This window comes from Myxocyprinus asiaticus, chromosome 46 (genome assembly GCF_019703515.2).
Source record: "Myxocyprinus asiaticus isolate MX2 ecotype Aquarium Trade chromosome 46, UBuf_Myxa_2, whole genome shotgun sequence".
Taxonomy (NCBI): Eukaryota; Metazoa; Chordata; class Actinopteri; order Cypriniformes; family Catostomidae; genus Myxocyprinus; species Myxocyprinus asiaticus.
In genome coordinates this window covers 14365685-14384978 of record NC_059389.1, presented here as the reverse complement: position 1 = coordinate 14384978, position 19294 = coordinate 14365685, and positions in this window count along the sequence as shown.

The following is a 19294-nucleotide window of genomic DNA, read 5'->3' as shown; positions in this document are numbered from 1 at the left end:
AGAACTCCTTAGCAACGGGTTTCAATCAGGCAAGCACCTCTCACATTTTTTTTTAGAATGTGTAAAAATCTAGAGTCTTACACCATTTTTACACATGTCGTCAACACTTATACAACAGCTAATATGAAACTAGATATCGTCATACTTATAGCTGTGTCTGGCTGTCCAGTTTTATACTCAAGTCTTACAGGGTGTTGCGTCATATGTGTGTTATATCAGGTAAAAAATACCTTGATATGCTTGACAATTGTGTGGATCTGGACAGAATGCCAATGAATAATTGCTTATGTAACTCATTTTATGGAACCATGGATTGAATCCAGATAGGAAATGTCTTCCTAAAACAGCACAGGATCAATTAATGGTTTCCACTGCTTTATCTTAAACTGGAGGTAGCATTGAAACACTGTCATCTATTTAAAGTCAGTAAGGCATCTCCCGAATACTGAGCCAGCAGGAAGTAGATAAGCTAGAGAATACATCAGACTTAGTCATTTAGCCAGATTATGAACAAAATGGCCAAAAATAATTGACTACCTCATTGAGTTTACATCAGCCTGAAGAATGAGTAAACATCACCACTGAAGTCACTGAGAATTAATAATGTAGTTGTAGTCACATCGCACATTAATATTGTAATATTGTAATGAACACTTAAAAGTGACGTGTGTAATTTCTGCACCACAAGCATCACCAATTGGAATTGCAAAAATAATGACAAACAGGTTTCGCTAAACACTACCCCCTCGTCTTCCATGGGTTGATTAAACAGTTGATCTTGCTGTTGCTGTGTCAGCCCTTACAAAAAATCTAAAATATCCGTAAATTTGCCCCTCTTTATTTTCACATGCTAATGAGCTTTTGATTCACCACAAATGTTTGACGGAAGTTTGCAGTTCTTCACCAGTAGTGGTAAACCTCCGGCAAACCTTTGGCAACAATGGACAATTTGCCGCAAGTTTGCAGCAAAGCTGTTACGATTCTCTGTTGTTTGCCCTGTGATTAACCTCTGTCTTCTGTTTCCCCCTGGACTACATTTCCCATGATTCCCTGCCCTGATCGCTACCTGCTGTTCCCTATTGTTTTCACCTGTGTTTTATTTACCTAATTATCCCTTGTGTATATATTCCCCTTTGTCGGTTGTTAATGTTTCTCCCCAGTTCATGCTCCGGTTTCAGTCCTGTTTGTTTTCGTATGTTTTGCTTTCTGGTTTCCTGTCTTGCCCTGTTTCCGTGTTTATCCTGCCTTGGATTTTGTTTTATTATTATTAAAAAATAGCTGCATTTAGATCCTGCCCTTGTGACCTCCCTCATTGCAACAAAAGCTCATTTGCATGTGAAAATTATCACTGGCGAGTTTGCAGCAAATTTGCATTGAACTCTTTATTTTCGTAAGGGAGGCTAGTCAGAAATGCTCAAATGCCACAGTGTTTACACTTTCTGGAAAATCAACCTAAAAATGGCTTACTTTTAGTTGTCTCTGAATATAAGGCTTCGATAGGAGTGAGTATTTTAACACTGAAAAAAAAAAACACACTTCAACTTTCTCTCTAATACCTTTGTAACATTCTGACATCATTAACAAGGGAGCTGCACATGAACCATTACCATGTTTTCCCCCTTATCCACTTCATTTTTTATAAGATTTCATACAGCAACATTTTATAAGTCCCCTAATGAGATCTTCACTACACGTGTCATGACATCATACTGTATAATGCACACTAAGCTCCACCACTTACAAAAACACTTTAATAATAGATAAATGCATTCTAAACTTTAGCTAGCAAATGCTTCCATGCAAGTTTGTTTTACTCAGAGCGAATGTGATGGTTCAAGCGCAAAACAAATTGTTCTGATGTACTAACTGGAAAACTGACTTGAAAACAATACAATAAATGAAGATACCAAGATCTTCCTGATTGTCAGTATCACTTAACAACTAGATGTTTAAATTTTCTGAAGAGAACGTGAGTGCTGCTACAATGCTAGAGTGTTGTGGGTGGTTGCTGGGATGTTGTTAAAAGGTTTGTAAGGTGTTCCAAGTGTTTTTAATGCATTGCAGTGTGGTTGCTGGGTAGTTGCTAGGGTGTTCTGGGTGGTTCCTGGTCCCTAAATATCACTCGGGCCCTTTCTACAATGTAGGTCTGTGGATAATTTGTGCCATATTTTCATCCGCTATGCAAAAATTGTAAGTGAGATCACTTAGAAAAGTCATGTCTTTAGCACAAACAGTGTAATTTTAGTACTTAGGTTAAGGTGTTTGTTCAAACCCCTAAAGGCTCCAAGGCATTAGGGACCCATAAGAAGTCCAAAATAGACTTTATTTGTATTATTATTTGTATTTTAGTAAAGATAATAATGACAAATACTATTTAATTCATGCAGTTAGGATATGGTAAATTTAGTGAATTACTTACAATAAAACAGTGCGAGCGTTTTACTCGCATTTGCAAGTTAAAATTACTGCTTACGAATGCAGAAAATTATTTGGGCACATGGCATGAGTAACAGCTGATCTAACGCCCAAAGTTAGGAACTTATTATTGCAGCCTACCATCAGGTTAAAAACTCCCTAGTGCATCTTCACTCAAATACTTACAAATACTTTTAAAAGAGGGGCGTTAGTTATTTTTTGCATTAAAAGCGCCTTTTTTCACTCTCACATGGCTGCGAGCGCTGTCCTTTCCCTCCCTCTCTTTCTTTCACGTGCACGCAGAGGCTGAGGGAGAGATATACCATGTGCAGATGGTTTAAGTGGAGTTTCTTGCTTGATTTTGTGTCAAAACGGCAGACATCATTCTGAATAATGATGGATTAATCTCGCGCTCACAAGCAAGATTCTGAGAAAAATAGCGAGCCAAATAAAAATGTGCGAATCCATCAAATGCTCGATAACATTAAAAACAGCATGTCAGCGTCCACGTCTAACTCAATGTGATGAGCAAAATCTCAAACATAATTAAAAAAATCATGAAATGTCACTACCAATAACAGACTCTTTGCACAACTGCGTGAGGATGACGCGCACCAAATTTACAGTATTCTGCTTCTAACGCAGGTGTGTGGACAATTGCCTGTGGGCCATGACAGTTCTATAACATCATAATCACGCACTGCAACACTGTAAAAACCTCTTAAAATGGCATAAATTGTTGATGTTTCATAACGAGACCATCAAGCAGCTGCATGGCTCTGCATCAATGTGTAATAGACCAGTAGATATGTCAGCTGCTATAAATGTATCAAGTATCATGCCTATCGACGTTATGCAAAATCCATGGCAATGCACATTCCCAAAAATCATTGTATTCCTAATTTTGCATTTCTTATAGCCTTCAATGATAGTGCTCTCTCGTGCGCGCATAAGAGCTAACATATAGCGCGCCGGGAGAGAGCGCGCATCCATGGCGGTGATATACTATTTTTGTAGACTTACACTACCAGTCAAAAGTTTTGAAACACTTGACTGAAATGTTTCTCATGATCTTAAAAATCTTTTGATTTGAAGGCGTATGCTTAAATGTTTGAAATTAGTTTTGTAGACAAAAATATAATTGTGCCAACATATTAATTTATTTCATTATAAAACTAAAATTTAATAAAAGAAATAAAAAAAAGATTTTTGAAATTGATGACTTGGACCAAATAATAAAGAAAAGCAGCCAATAAGTGTCCAACATAGATAGGAACTCCTTCAATACTGTTTAAAAAGCATCCCAGGGTGATACCTCAAGAAGTTGGCTGAGAAAATATCAAGAGTACATTTCTGAAAAATCTAGGCAAAGGGTGACTACTTTGAAGATGCTAAAATATAACACAGTTTTGATTTATTTTGGATTTTGTTTAGTCACAACATAATTCTCATAGTTCCATTTATGTTATTCCATGGTTTTGATGACTTTACTATTATTCTAAAATGTGAAAGAAAATTATAATAAAGAATGAGTAAGTGTTTCAAAACTTTTGACCAGTAGTGTATATATAAGTAGAGGGAGCTTCAGGGTAAAAAGGTTGGGAACCACTGGTCTGGTGCATATTTTCATAGAAAAACTCTCTCTCTCTCTCTCTCTCTCTCTCTCTCTCTCTCTCTCTCTCTCTCTCTCTCTCTCTCTCTCTCTCTCTATATATATATATATATATATAAAAATGGCATATACAGATGCAGAATTGCTTCTTTGTGGTAGTTTATGTCATATAAAATATATTAACATTTTATAACTTTCATGAATAACCCATTAAGCATTTTTGCATTATACAATGCTTAATAGACAGTTAAAACTGAAAATACATTAATGTAGTTATGAATGTCATGAAAGTTTGATTTAAATGTTGATGAACTAGCTACTAATCTGTTAAGAATTAAGCCTACCTACAGTATATGTTTGTTAATGGCAAATGGAAGTATAAAGTGTCATCAATATATTATTAGTTTATTAGTGGCTAATGAATATCTGTCAGGACTGATGTAGTTTGGTGCTGCCTGTAAGGTTAATTTAAGAAATAATACTGTCAAACAACTCAGAAAGTCAATTTTCCCACTGGTAATTACAACTCTGTGGCGGTGTTCATGTTCACTCATTTGGTAAATATGATCATTCCAACATACCATTAGTACAAGCAATAGTAACGGTGATGCTTGCCTTAGTAAGGTGGTCCATAATGGTCAGTCAATGGAGAATTGATGTCTGTTTTACATCAGCCCCACACACACACACACACACACTAAACTTGGGTGCAGGCTTTATGTTTTCCTCACACTTCCAGATGACACACATTCCCACAATCTGAAACATGTGAGATTAGGGAGAGTGTGAGGTTTTATTCTAGTTTGGGCTAAATGTTCCTTGACAGTGGATGACCTGCAGGATTTTAAGACCTCAGCTGTCTCACACTTTCAAGTGTGACTTCTGGTAATAGACACAAACCATGCCAACCAACCCAGAATAAACAATGTTGAACTATGAGTGCAGGGGTTTGTCAAAAGACTTAGTAGAGGTTTCTCATTTTTGTTATTTTTCATTGTCGTCTTCTTCATCCACTTTGAAGTGAGAATACCTTTAAAATTACATTTTAGTTCAGTTTACTAAATTATTCTTCCTAAATTTACCTTTCCCAGCTTAATGTGGATACATTTAGTTTATATATATATATGTATATATATATATATATATATATATATATATATATATATATATATATATATATATATATATATATATACATATACACACACACACACACACACACACACACATATATATATATATGTGTGTGTGTGTGTGTGTGTGTGTGTGTGTGTGTGTGTGTGTGTGTGTGTGTGTGTGTGCATTCACTAGCCAACTTGCTTCCCAATGTTGATTCCAGATGATTCAATACTTCTGCTGTCAGCACATCACCCTCAAACTCCTGCAAACTTCGCTACCATGACTCAAAATAAGGCGTGACAACCAGAAAGCAGTGAGATGCTAAATAGAGCAATCGGAGTGGGTGCTAGAAGAAATGCCCCACTTGGAAAAAAGAGATGGAAGAGACGCATAGAGACTTCCTACTAATACGTAACGCTGAGTGAAAAACGATGTGGAAGGGGAAGGAGGGGAGGAGGGGGTTGACTGATTCATCTGGTTTCATAAGCAATTTATTTTGGTTTAGTGGAATAACAAACCCTCAAGGGGGAAGCTGGGGAGAGAGGGAGCGAACATAATACAGGCTGAGATGGCTGATGACGTCAAAGCGGAAGCTAGCTGGATTCTCCATCTCTGAACAAAGTAGGACAAAATAGAAGGACATGAATTTGTCAGGTATGACACCTTTGAGGAATCCCCTCTGTGACTTTCCTGGCCTTGTCATTCCTATTTTGCCCTCTAAACAGTCTGTTCAACACTGTTTTGAGCACAGGTATTTTGAGCATTAGGTACTGGCTTGCAACTACGCCAAGGAAGAAGGCAGGCTGTTTCTCGGAATAGTGACTAAATTTGGAGATTTCATTATGTAATATATGGAAAGATCTTTGCTGATGAGAGGTCAAAGTGTATATAGCACTGAATTAAACCAAAGACAATAGATGACATAACATCATCCCATTTTTCTCAGTTATAAAGAATCTGTTGACTTTCAATGGCGCAATGCTATTGTTTCCCTACTGCAGCTTGTAATGATTGGCGGCTGTGAATATTCACAGTTTTTGATCTTTTTGGAGGGAATGTGGGAGGGTTATGAAATCCAGCCAGCCCACCGCCCATTGATAAACACTAGGAGGGATTCTCGGCAGTTATGCAAGACATTAGTCATCCTGGCATGATTCATTTAGACTCTCTCTCTCTTTTCTCACACTCCCACGTTCGAAATCTTCTTCCGTTTTTATTTTTTTTTATTTTTTTTTATGAGACTGAGAGGGTGCTGACCTTTTTTTCAAATGTAGCTCAGATGCTATTATGGGTCAGACAGACCAGTCAAACAGCCATTCAGCAAGACAGGGTAGTGACCCACAAGCATGGAGGTTTACCGTTTCCCATGCACCATTACCAAACTTATGATTTTAACAATGAGGCATTTGTATCATTTAAAAGCCATCACACTTCTTTCATAACATGTTCTGCCTCATTAGTACTGATCCTAATTGATCCTTCCTCTGTTCAGTGGCATCACCTGTGGCTCACCTGTCATTTACTGTTAGGGTTAATTTGCTAATTAAATGACGTAGTTGGACACATTATCCATACTTGTTGCAAAAGAGTCTTTGTAATTATTTATACCTAAATGTAACATAATGTAAAAACACTTGATTCCCAGTGCAATGCCCATTACCACACAAAATCACCCTGCATCATATTTTGAGATCATGATAAAATACTGGTACACTATTTGCCATTTCTTAGAGTTGGTACACTTGATGCTAACATTTTTTTGTTAGCAGTCTTTCCTGATGACTACAGAGCTAAAAAAAAAAAAAAAAAAATCAGACTGCACCATGTCCTCTGTGCTGCTGAGTCAATGACATCATCGCACTTACTTCAAGCCAAGCCACTGCACTAGCATGCACTCTGTCCTGCTTTTCCAAAACGACTGGTCCAAAAACGACTGGTGCAAATGACAAACCTAGTGCATGGATTTTAACAATCATCACAGCACTAATCTAATAAACATTTATTTGATCATTGTGGCTTTTCGTGACATTTAATCCCCCAGTTTTTGAATTCTGACTCTGAATTGTGCTTATGTGCTTTTAAATGTTATTTAAATCTGTTTATCACTGCAAACCAGTATAACCCATGCCAGTTTGTTGGAATACTGGGCGTCTGTATTTCATTGCAGTGGTGGTGGTGTAGCCCGCAGAACTTTGCCTCTATACTGCGGTACCTTTGCAATGACATCATAAGCTCCCTTCTCTTCCTCATCACTGATGAAGATGGGGGGTGGGTGGGGGAGTGGATGCTGCGTTCGTCCTTACCCACTCTATTTCATCTCAGTGATGCTCAGTTTTCACTCTCTAGTGCAGACTGGGAATGTGAATAGGGCAGAAATTATGAATGAATCAGCAGCCATTCTTAATCTCATCTCTCTCACTCACACACTTTTCCCTCTCCAGCCTCTGTCTTTCATACATTCTATTTACCGCCCTCCCACCCCAACATAATTTCAGTGAGAGAAAGAGCGATGTGCTGGCTGTTGCCATGCAGATTATGGACTGTAATCCTCAGGCGCTGTGAGTCCCCCCACCCCTCTACTTTGCAAGGGAGGCCGGATGTTTCAAGCTTGCAAATGCAATGGAGACACAAGCCACTAATACCCCCCAGTATCCCTTTTTCTCCTCCCCCAACATCCCTGTTCCATTGCCAAGTACAGCTGCAGCATGGAGGCAGGTGGTCCTAGGCTTCAGCATCCATTCAAGAAAAACACTAGCCAGAAGTGGGGGACAGGGTTGTTCATACCGCAGCATGTGTGTGAGAGAGAGTTGCATTGTGAATGGAAAGGTGTGCTAGAGAAAGACAATGAGAAAGAGAGTGTGTGTGGGAGAGAGAGTGTAGGGAGAATGTGTCTGGATTTAGACCACATTTTTTGCCTTTTTGAAGCAGAGCTAAAAATATAACCTAATAGCTTCAAAAGATATTACCATTGAATGTGGTGCACAATCAAAGGAAGGAGGGATGAACGAAAATGGAGGGGTTCAAATACTGGAGTAATAAAAGCAAAGCAGACAAAGAGAGGAAAAAACAAAGGGATGAAACAGAGGATGACAGAGAAGACGTATTTGAGTGTCTGAGTCCTAGTCCTGACAGAATCACAATGAGGTCCATGGAACATCATAATGACTGGCTGTATTATAATGAAACATTAAGATACAACTCATGAGCTGTTACAGATTGTGAGAGGAAGGCAATAGAATTTTGTTGTAACACCACCATGAGTGCTGTGTATGGAACATAGTTATTCAGGGTATATTGTAATGCTATCTGTTAGCATTCCCATTTATCTCAATGGCAGTTGGTTGGCTGGCGTGGGAGCCCTGAAAATCTTCCATCTTTACTCATGGGTGCTCAGTTCTGGAAACAATTGTTTTGGTAACTGTAACAATTTCAAGGAATGAGGAAGCGTGAGATGGCGAATCCAACTCAAAGGTAAATTTATTAATAACACAAAACACGTTCACTTGAATGCGCAATGGTGTAGCTTTAGATAAATCACTCAGTAGGTTATTTTATGGAAATGGCAGCGGCAGCGGCCAACACACACCTAGCTTGTCAGCTGGGTTCTCTCTCACTCACTCTGAGGTCTGGCCCCTTTTATTTCCCCCGTCTCTCACTGCAAACATAGAAACAGCAATTATCAGCAATTCATCTCAGGTGAAAACCCTTACCGCTTCCTCCCTCCCCAGACAACCGCTCGACAATGCCCTCGCCTCCACAGTAACATTTTACAATAAGGTTCCATTTGTTAAAGTGGAACCCAGTGCAAATGAATGAGAAACAAGCAAGTAAAAGATCACACTATTTCAACGTTTTGATTCACAGTAAACTAAATATAAAGAATCAAGAACACTTACTTGTGCAGTACATCCCAAGATAACTGCATTAAAAAATATAAATAAACTTAAAACGCATCTAACTCGCATTGTATTCAGTAGTGATCACCTCTGGAAGCCTTCAGGGGGTCATTCTATGTTCCCAGGATCCTATGTTCCCCAGATTTATAGGGTTAGGGGTTAGGGTTAATATTTATGAAATAAATATTATATGGATAATATTTATGAAATGTTTTAACTTGTAATTGTTCAAATTTGACCCGAACACAATAGGAGGGTTAATGTGTGTTAACAGAATATTGAACTGGGGAACTTAGGACCCTGGGAACACAGGACCCTGAGAACATAGGACACTGGGAACATAGATACGCTCCCAGCATTCATGTGTGAAATGTCTCTAACACAGCCACAAATTCACTGTTATTCCTCCTCCTTTTGAAATGTAAATTCAAGCAAGTGGAGCGTAACCAAGGTAGTTCGGGGCGGGGAACAGGGCTTTGGAAAGAAACGCATAAATACATGTCTTCAACTCTGTATTAGCTGCTTAGATGCCAGGTTTGTTTACATGACTGGATCTTTAAGGGGCGGGGTTAAAACTGAATAAAAAATTTCTCAACTGCAGCACAGTCTTGCATGCGTTAGCAGAGAAGAGTCATATCACCGGTAGAGCAAGTTATGACATTTTAATTAAAGATTACGAGGACAATTTTTTATGAAATAGCAAATATACATGAATGAATCGTTCACAATACGACCAGTATCATGCATTTATAAAATAAACAGGGTCAATTTTGATTTCATGCTGACTTTTTAACATTAGTTAACAACATTAGTTAAAGGTGCACTCAGTAACTTTTTTGTTAATGTCATTTGAATATACAGTGACACCTGGTGGCGTGGATGCAGCATCATTCAAAATCAATACTTTTCAGTTACAGATGCCATTGTATAAATTCACTATTCACAGTCAGTTATGATTAATTTAATCCATAAGTGAAAGTGTCCAATAACAGGGTGGTTACTGAGATTAAGCGAGTAGTATTCGGCTGGTCATGTGATCATAACATGGCAGCCCCCATGTGTGGATGCTCTACATGTAGATTTAAACAGCTTTTATACTGATGTGACTACAGTCCTCATCTTGTGTAAGTATTCATGATTTTATACGTTTCAAAATTACAATTCATTTATTTTGTAGAAAAACTTTTTTAATGAGGAAAAAATTACTGAGTGCATCTTTATCATGACCTAACAATAAACAATATTTTTACAGCATTTATTAATCTTGGTTAATGTTAATTTCAACATAGAGTAATACATTTTTAAAAACAAAATGTGTAGATGTTAACATTAATTAATTCATGAACTAACAATAAACAATTGTATTTTTATTAACTAACATTAACAAAGATTAATAAATGTGGTAAAAAAAAAGAAAAAAAAAAAATATATATATATATATATATATATATATATATATATATATATATATATGTGTGTGTGTGTGTGTGTGTGTGTGTGTGTGTGTGTGTTGTTCATTGCCAGTTCATGACACCAAATGCATTAACTAAAGTAAAAAAAAATAAAAAATAAAAAATAAAAAATGGAACTTTATTGTAAAGTGTTACTAGTGTTTTTGAGCCAATCATCTGAGCCGTAAATGCGAGTTGACTAATTACTCTGTAGCCACAGGAAAAGACACTGTATGCATAAAACTTAAGAATAGTACTAAGCTTTGACTTAAGTGCCAAATAATTATTAGCAAAAAGTAGGACTTTCAGCAAAGTTTAATCTTGATTCTTAAGTGCTGATGTTGGTGACAAGATGTGGGCATGGCGAGCGACACTACAAAGTTGAGAAAAGTTTAACTTTATGCAAACTGAGCAACATTCAGGAACAACTACCGATGAGAGTGAAGACAGCGGAGCACACCTCATCCGTCTCCTGTGACGTACTGTAGTCGAGTGCAGGCAAGACAGAGGAGAAGTTATATTGCTGAGAGGGATTTCACTGTTCAGTATCATTTGTCTGTAACCACATGCATGGATATAAAAAAACAATGATGCATGGAAAACCGTGTCAGAAATTGTCAGCATTCAAAGTGAACTTAAAAATTTTACTCTAAGCTGCTTTATACTTAAGGCCCAGTGGTCAAATGAAAACCAGGAAGTAATTCACATAATCAATTTTAAGTGCAATGCCTAGGTTTCCCTGTAAGATTACATTTTTACTCCACTGACAGTTAGGTTTGGGGTTGAGGTTTGGGTTAGGGCATATGGTTAATAAAATTTCAATTCCTGTAGACTGAATTACATCATTTTCAACTAAGAATACTTGCTTTACAACTTGCTTTGGTGCCACTCTGCAGACATTTCCCTCAGAAAACTGGAGCAAACACATGCCCATATGTTAAACAACACTTCCTGATTCGGCCACTGGGGGCAACAGTTTGAATTTTGGTAAGCACAGACCACTGTCAGCTGAAGAACATTTGATGTCCTGTTGCCGATTTCACAGTGAAATCAATATGCCTATTAAGATCCTTCCAAAAAAAAAAAAAAAAAAAAAAAAAATGGGAGTGGTAAAACATCTGCTATAATTATTATGAAATATTTGCAATTTATATGTTGCTTGCAAACAAAATGTATTTTGCCAGAATGCACAGCTACTTTTGAATGACCTTCAATGGAAAGAGATGCTATTTTGGTCCAGAGGGTGTAGTTACAGCATCTACCAACAGGAATTTATATGTATAACTTTCTTTTTTCTGCAGAACACAAACAAAGATTTTTAGATGAATATCTCAACTCTGTAGGTCCATACAATGCAAGTGAATGGTGACCAGAACTTTGAAGGTCTAAAAAGATCATTAAGGCAGCATAAAAGTTATCCATATGACTCCAGTGGTTTAATCCATTTCTTCAGAAGCGATGTAAGTGTTGGTGAGAAACAGATCAACATTTTGCCCCTTTTTTATTATAAATTATCTTCCCTGCCCAGTATATGGTGATATGCAAGAAGAATGTAATTTGCTAAAAACAAATGAAGAAGAATGTGAAAGTGGAGATTTATAGTAAAAAGGGACCTAAACATTGATCCGTTTCTTACCCACACCTATCATTATGACCACTGGAGTCATATGGATTACTTTTATGATGCCTCTACGTGCTTTTTGGACCTTCAGAGTTCTGGTCCCTATTCACTTGCATAGTATGGACCTACAGAGCTGTAATATTATTCTAAAAATGTTTGTGTTCAGCAGAAGAAAGAAAGCATACACATCTGGGATGGCATGAGGGTGAGTAAATGATGAGAGAATATTTATTTTTGGGTGAACTATCCTTTAAGTGTCCAAATGCTTTTTGGGGCCACTGTAAATTCTTGTACTTTATGATTCATAGCCAAATAAATCAGAATAAAGGATATCAGCACACTGTAAACCCCCAAATTCTTTCTCTATGTCTATCTGACATTAAAAAAAGCAACGTTGTTTTGATATGCCACCATAGCGTAACAAAAATGTCACTGAGGGCACAGTTGCTGCTGGTGGCAAGGATGACATCATCCCTATTTAATCCTACTTCCTCTCAGCATATCATTAAGAGCCAGTGGCCAGGATGGTATCAATTGATTGGCCACTGTGACCCCTCCATGTCACTATTGACTGTTCACTCTGCATCCACAGAAGCTAATTGGCCTGATTTGCTTCAGTAGACATGTCATCGCCTGTAGGACTGATAACTGCACTGCAAGAAATAAATACTGGACATTTTGTTGTTTTATACAGTAAGTCTTTGCTGTGAAAAGGGATTGAAATGCTTAGAATCATGAACAACATAAAGGACTGATGCTTTTACCTCTGGGTCATTGAGTTAGTAAAAGAGCTTAATCCTAACAAATCTCTGGCATCTGGTGGCTGAACTGAGGATTTACATACTCCAGTACATTTGTTTATTCTTCTTAAAGTGATAGTTCACCCAAAAATGAAAATTCTGTCATTTACTCTCCCACAAGTTGCTCATTCTTCTGTGGAAAACAAAAAGGAGATGATTGGCAGGACATTATTCTCAGTCACCATTCATTTTCATTGCATACTTTTCCCACACAATTAAAATGAATGGTGACTGAGGCTAACATTCTGTCTAACATCCCCTTTTGTGAACGAAAGAAGTCATACAGGTTACAGATGAGTAAATGATGACAGAATTTCTGGGTGAACTATCCCTTTAAGCTTGAATGAGTCCTGCACAGACTGAGAAATTGTGAGCATTTTTACATGGTTACCAGGTGTGATCGAGTGCAAATCAAATTTTGTTTGATGTAATTTTTCTTTGGCCTTTCCATTTGGTCCATTTCATTCATTACAGTCAGCAGTGTGGATTCACTCATGGGTTACCATGGAAATGCCTGCCCCAAGGTTGATGATGTCAGGAGTTTGCAGAGTTGCTATAGTGTATAGGATGATACATGCTGCCATCTGCTGGACAAACTGCATTTCTGCTGATTAAGAAGGTAGCTTGAGTCAACTATTGAAGGACATTTAAATAAATTATGCAACAAAGAAGGAGAAAAATTAGAGATTTAAAAACATAATAATAATATCAGCTGATTACAAATACCACTATCATTAAACTAAACTGCCTGCCTCTACCAGCTCAGGCCTCAAGATTTGGGGGCCTCTAAGCACCTGCACAGCTTGTCCATATGGTAACTGTAACCATTCCTCAGAAGTTCTATGAGAAAACAAAAGGCTATTTAATTTCAGTGAAGATCATATTTGTTTCAGTAAACTGAATGGCATAAAAATTGAAGCATATGTTTATTCTTTTTTCTATTTGTTAATTTTGCTCTCTCTGTGTTCTCAAGAGAACTGATTAATATGTATAAGATCACTAAATTCTTTATGCAAATGACCTAACAGGGGTGAAGCCTTTCTATATTTGTCATACAAATTGTAAAATGTCCCTGTTATGGTGGATTTTCAACTGCATTACCTTAAATGACACCTTATAGTATTAAAATATTTATAGTCAGTCAAATCTTGTGAGGTTCATGTGATTCAATCTACATCTAATTCACATTTTCTGAGTAAAAACAGACAATTAAGCATGACTGCCTGACTGTATCATCACTGAGATCTTAAACATTCAGCTCTGTGTGGTATGTGTCACTGAGTGTAAATTAATTTAACTCCCTCTTTCTGGGTCTTGGCTCATGAATGTGGGCTTCTCAGTGTTCCATAAATGCTGGTTTGTTTCGGTCATGTCTTTGAAACGATCACGAGACTTAACGCTGTCAATATAGAAGGTGGGCCACTATAGTAGACCATTTTAACTTTATTAATTTAAACTATATATTTTGTCATGGGCTGTAATTAATGATTATTCAATCAATCGAATCGATTATTTAATTATTGTATTATTGATTGATCTATACAACTGACATTTCAAAAAGTTCATTTATTCAGAACTCTGCATGGATGGGGCTCAGCGAGTATTGACCCTGACTACCATCCCTGGAGTCGCAAGTTTGAATCCAGGGTGTGCTGAGTGACTCCAGCCAGGTCTCCTAAGCAACCAAATTGGCCCGGTTGCTAGGGAGGGTAGAGTCACATGGGGTAACCTCCTCACGATTAGTGGTTCTCGCTCTCAATGGGGCGCGTGGTAAGTTGTGCGTGGATCGCGGAGTGTAGCATGAGCCTCCACATGCTTTGAGTCTTCAGTGTCATGCACAATGAGCCACGTGATAAGATGCAACTGAGACTTGCCCTCTGCCACCCAGATTGAGGTGAGTAACCGCACCACCACGAGGACCTACTGTAACACAGACTCTGGAAAACAGAGGTTAAGATCCATATAAGGTTTAATAGTAAACGTGCAACTCATAAACAGACAGGCAGGGTAAATCACCAGTAATGGAACAGCGTAGGCAGACGAGAGACGTAGTCAAAAACAGGCAAAGTTCAGGGCAGGCAACAAACAATCACAGTAAGAGTCCAGGTAAACGATAGGTAAACAAGGCAGGCAGCAGAGTATCAAATGATGGGTAACAGGCAGAAGCCAAACACAGGCAGGCAGTATAAACAGAGATAAATGCTCAGAAATGTTGGCAGGAGCAAAACAAGACTTCGCAAAGACTATTGTTTGAACAGCGCTTAAATAGTTTATGAAATAGGGAACAGGTGTGAGTGTAATCAGTCCAGGTTGGCATGCTGGGAAGTGTAGTTTGTGGTGCCCTCAGAACTCGGGTGAGGGAGACCTCTGGTGGTGAACAGGAGGAGTCCTTGTGTTTGTAACAGAGACCCCCCCCCCCCTCGCAAGTGGCTCCTGATGTGAGGAGGCATTCAACCAGGGTCTTCCACGGGATCGAGGGGCAGGTCTTTCCGGATGCATCCTGTGAAATTCAGTGGTGAGTGTGGGGTCAAGAATATCATCAGCTCTGACCCAGGATCGCTCCTCCGGGCCATACCCCTCCCAGTCAACCAAGTACTGAAGAAAATGACCCCGACGTCTGGAGTCCAGGAGCTCTCGAACTTGATAAGCCTCCTCACCATCCACGATTATGGGTGGGAAGTTTGGATTATCGATCTCCTCGTCCTCCCTTGGGCCACCAATGGGTTTAAGCAGAGAAACATGGAAGGGAGAAATGTGATTAGTTAGAGGGCAGTTGAAGGTGATAAGACACCGTAATTTGTCTAAGAACTTTGAAAGGACCCACATACCTGGGACTGAGTTTCTTGCAAGGCAGATGGAGGTGAAGGTCACGTGTGGAAAGCCAAACCCATTGGCAGGGAGTGTAGATGGGATTGAGGCATCGATGGCGATTGGCCTGTCCCTTCTGCCTCCTAACAGTTCTTTGGAGATGGACATGAGCATGGTCCCACACCTCCTCACGTCACTGAAGCCAGTCATTGATGGCCGGTAGCTCTGTTGGTTCTCCGGATCAGGGGAACAGAGGGGGTTGAAATCCCAGCACACACTGAAAGGGGGTCATGCCCATGGACGGCTTCTGACGGGAGTTCTGGGTGTACTCGGCCCAAAACAGATAATGGCTCCAGTCAGCCTGGTTCTGGTGACAATACATTCTGAGAAAGTGCATGATCTCCTGGTTTAAGCACTCGGTCTGGCCATTTTATTGAGGGACCTGAAGTAAGACTGATGTTGATGTTGAGTTGTTGAAAGAACGCCTTCCAAACCCGGGATGTAAACGGTGGAACCCTGTTGGAGATGATGTCTGATCAATGACAGTACGAATGAGGGTGCTACCTTGAGAGACAGAGAGATCAGTGATGAAGTCTATGGCGATGTGAGACCATGGACAATGGAGAATAGGCAGAGGTTGGAGTCCTGTAGGAAGTTGCTTGGAGGAATTGTTTGCTGCACAGGTGGGACAGTTGTTGACGTAAGCAATGGTTTCCACCTGCATAGTGTTCCACTAGAAACGGTTCCAAAGCAGTTGTAGTGTGGCTGCGATACCTGGGTGTCCGGAACTGTTGGTAGTATGGACCCATTGTAAGGTCTTTTCCCGAAGGAGTCGTGGAACTTAGGTTTTCTCAGGAGGGCAGTCAGGGGGAGTCGGGTCCTGAATATGAGCTTGGGCGGTCTCGGTCATAATATCCGATTGAACCGGAGCCAAGGTTAGTGACGTGGGGATGATGGGATCAGATGTCTGGTTCTGAGTGTCACACTCAAACAGATGAGAGATAGCATCAGCTTTGGAATTTTTGGAACCTGGATGATAGGTAATGGTGAAACTGAATCGAGTAAAGACTAATGCCCACCTAGCCTGCCTTGGATTCAGTCTTTTAGCAGAGTGTAGATATTCAAGGTTTCGATGGTCTGTTAACACGAGAAAAGGATGTCTCTCCCCCCCTCCAGCCAATGTCACCATTCCTCTAGAGACACTTTCATAGCTAGCATTTCTCGGTTGCCCACATCGTTTTGCTCAGCAGGAGATAACTTACGGGAAAAGTATGCGCAAGGGTAGAGTTTCCAGGGCATTCCATGATGTTGTGAGAGAATGGCTCTGATTCCCGTGTTAGAGGTGTCCACTTCAACCGTGAAAGGAGTGTTGGGGTCAGGATGGTGCAGGATGGGAGCGGAGGTGAAGCGAGACTTCAGGTTCTTGAAGGCTTGGACGGTCGTTGCAGATCAACACTGTCTGGAGCCCCCTCCCTTTAACATGGACGTCAGCGGGGCAGCGACTGAACTGAAATTTCGGATAAATCACCTGTAGAAATTGGCAAACCCCAGGAAGCATTGAAACTCCTTCGTGGAAGTAGGTTGAGGCCAGTTTAGTACCGCACATGCCTTATTGTCATCCATGGTGACCCCCTCTGGGCTAATGACTTAGCCAAGGAAAGACACAGAGGTCTCATGGAACTCACACTTCTCGGCTTTGGTGTAGAGTTGGTGGTGGATCAGACACTGAAGGACAGCTCAAACATGGGTGATCTATTCTTCCAGAGAGTTTGAATAAATGAGGATATCATCAATGTAGACAATTACCCACCGGTTAAGCATGTCTCTGAAGACATCATTAATGAATGACTGAAAGACCGAAGGACTGTTGGCCAATCCGAAAGGCATGACCAGATATTTGTAGTGGCCACTGCTGGTTGAGAATGCTGTCTTCCATTCGTCCACCTCCCGGATGCATATGAGGTGGAATGCACTGCGAAGGTTGAGCTTGGTGAAGTATCTTGCAGTGCATAACTGTTCAAGTGCTGCTGGGACCAGAGGTAAAGGATAACGGAACTTTACCGTAATGTCGTTGAGAGCACGGTAATCAATGCAAGGATGGAGCCCACCATCCTTCTTGCCAACAAAGAGGAACCTGGCTGCACTTGGAGGGTGATTTCCGTAGTGGTGAAGTGAACATGGCCGGTTCCCAGGGGGCATCCATCTAATGCTGCCACTGCCAAAGGAGATTCACAGGGGATTAGTGGTATCTCGAACCTCTTGGCTAAGCCCTCATCAATAAAATTGCCTGCGGCACCAGAATCGATCATGGCTTGGGTGGTGATTATATTCTGACAACCAGTTATAGTGACGGATACCTTAATACAGAAAGAAGTGAATAGAGGAGTCAAGACGTCACTCACCACCGGTTTAGATGATTGGACTGGCCGTTACGGACAGGTTGCTCATTGATGTCCGGCCTGACCGCAGTATAAACACAGATGGAGCTTCATGCAGCGTTCTCTCTCCTCCGATGTCAGATGAGCGTGCCCAGTCTGCATGGGTTCAGTTCCACCAGTGCTGGATGTGGTCTGTGAAGTAACAGTAAAGAAGTGGATGAGATTGAGGTGAATGGCTAGGTCGATAAACTGGCCCAGAGTTCTCCCTTCATCGCGGCATGTTAGCTGGGATTGCAGTTGCAGATTGAGTCCCCTTCGGAAAAGCAACTTGAGGGTGTCCTCTACCCATACAGTCTGAGCGGCGAGAGTGCGGAATTTAAGCACATACACGGCAGCGGTGTCCTTCCCCTGTTGGAGTGAGAGTAACAGCTCATTATAATTCCCGGAATCGCTGGAAAAAGACAAAGGTGGTGAACCTCGAACCGACACAGACTCCGGCGAACAGAAGTTAAGATCCATATGTGGTTTAATAGTAAACGTGCAACTCATAAACAGACAGGCATGGTAAATCCATTAATGGAACAACGTAGGCAGATGAGAGACATAGTCATAAACAGGCAAATGTCAGGGCAGGCAGCAAACAATCACAGTAAGAGTTCAGGTAAATGAGAAGGAAGGAAGGAAGGAAGGCAGGCAGGCAGGCAGGCAGGCAGGCAGGCAGGCAGGCAGGCAGAGGTAAACACTCAGATATGTTAGCAGGAGCAAAACAAGACTTAACAAAACTATTGTTTGAACAGCGCTTAAATAGTCTATGCAATAGGGAACAGATGTGAGTGTAATCAGTTCAGGTTGGCATGCTGGGAAGTGTAGTTCGTGGTGCCCTCAGAACTCGGGTGAGGGAGACCTCTGGTGATGAGCAGGAGGAGTCCTTGAGTTCATAACACCTACTAAGTAGTGGGAATTGGGCATTCCAAATTGAGGAGGAAAGAGGATAATTTTTTTTTTTTTTTTTTTTTTATAGAATACTGCATGGAAAGAAATACTGTAACATACTGCTTGGATTACACTATTACGAAACATGAATAACAATTAAATGAACTAATTATAATAATTACACTTATAATTGTGTATAATTTCTCACATTGTAAAAGCTGAAATAAATTATTAGGTTAATGGTAGCTATATAAATATACT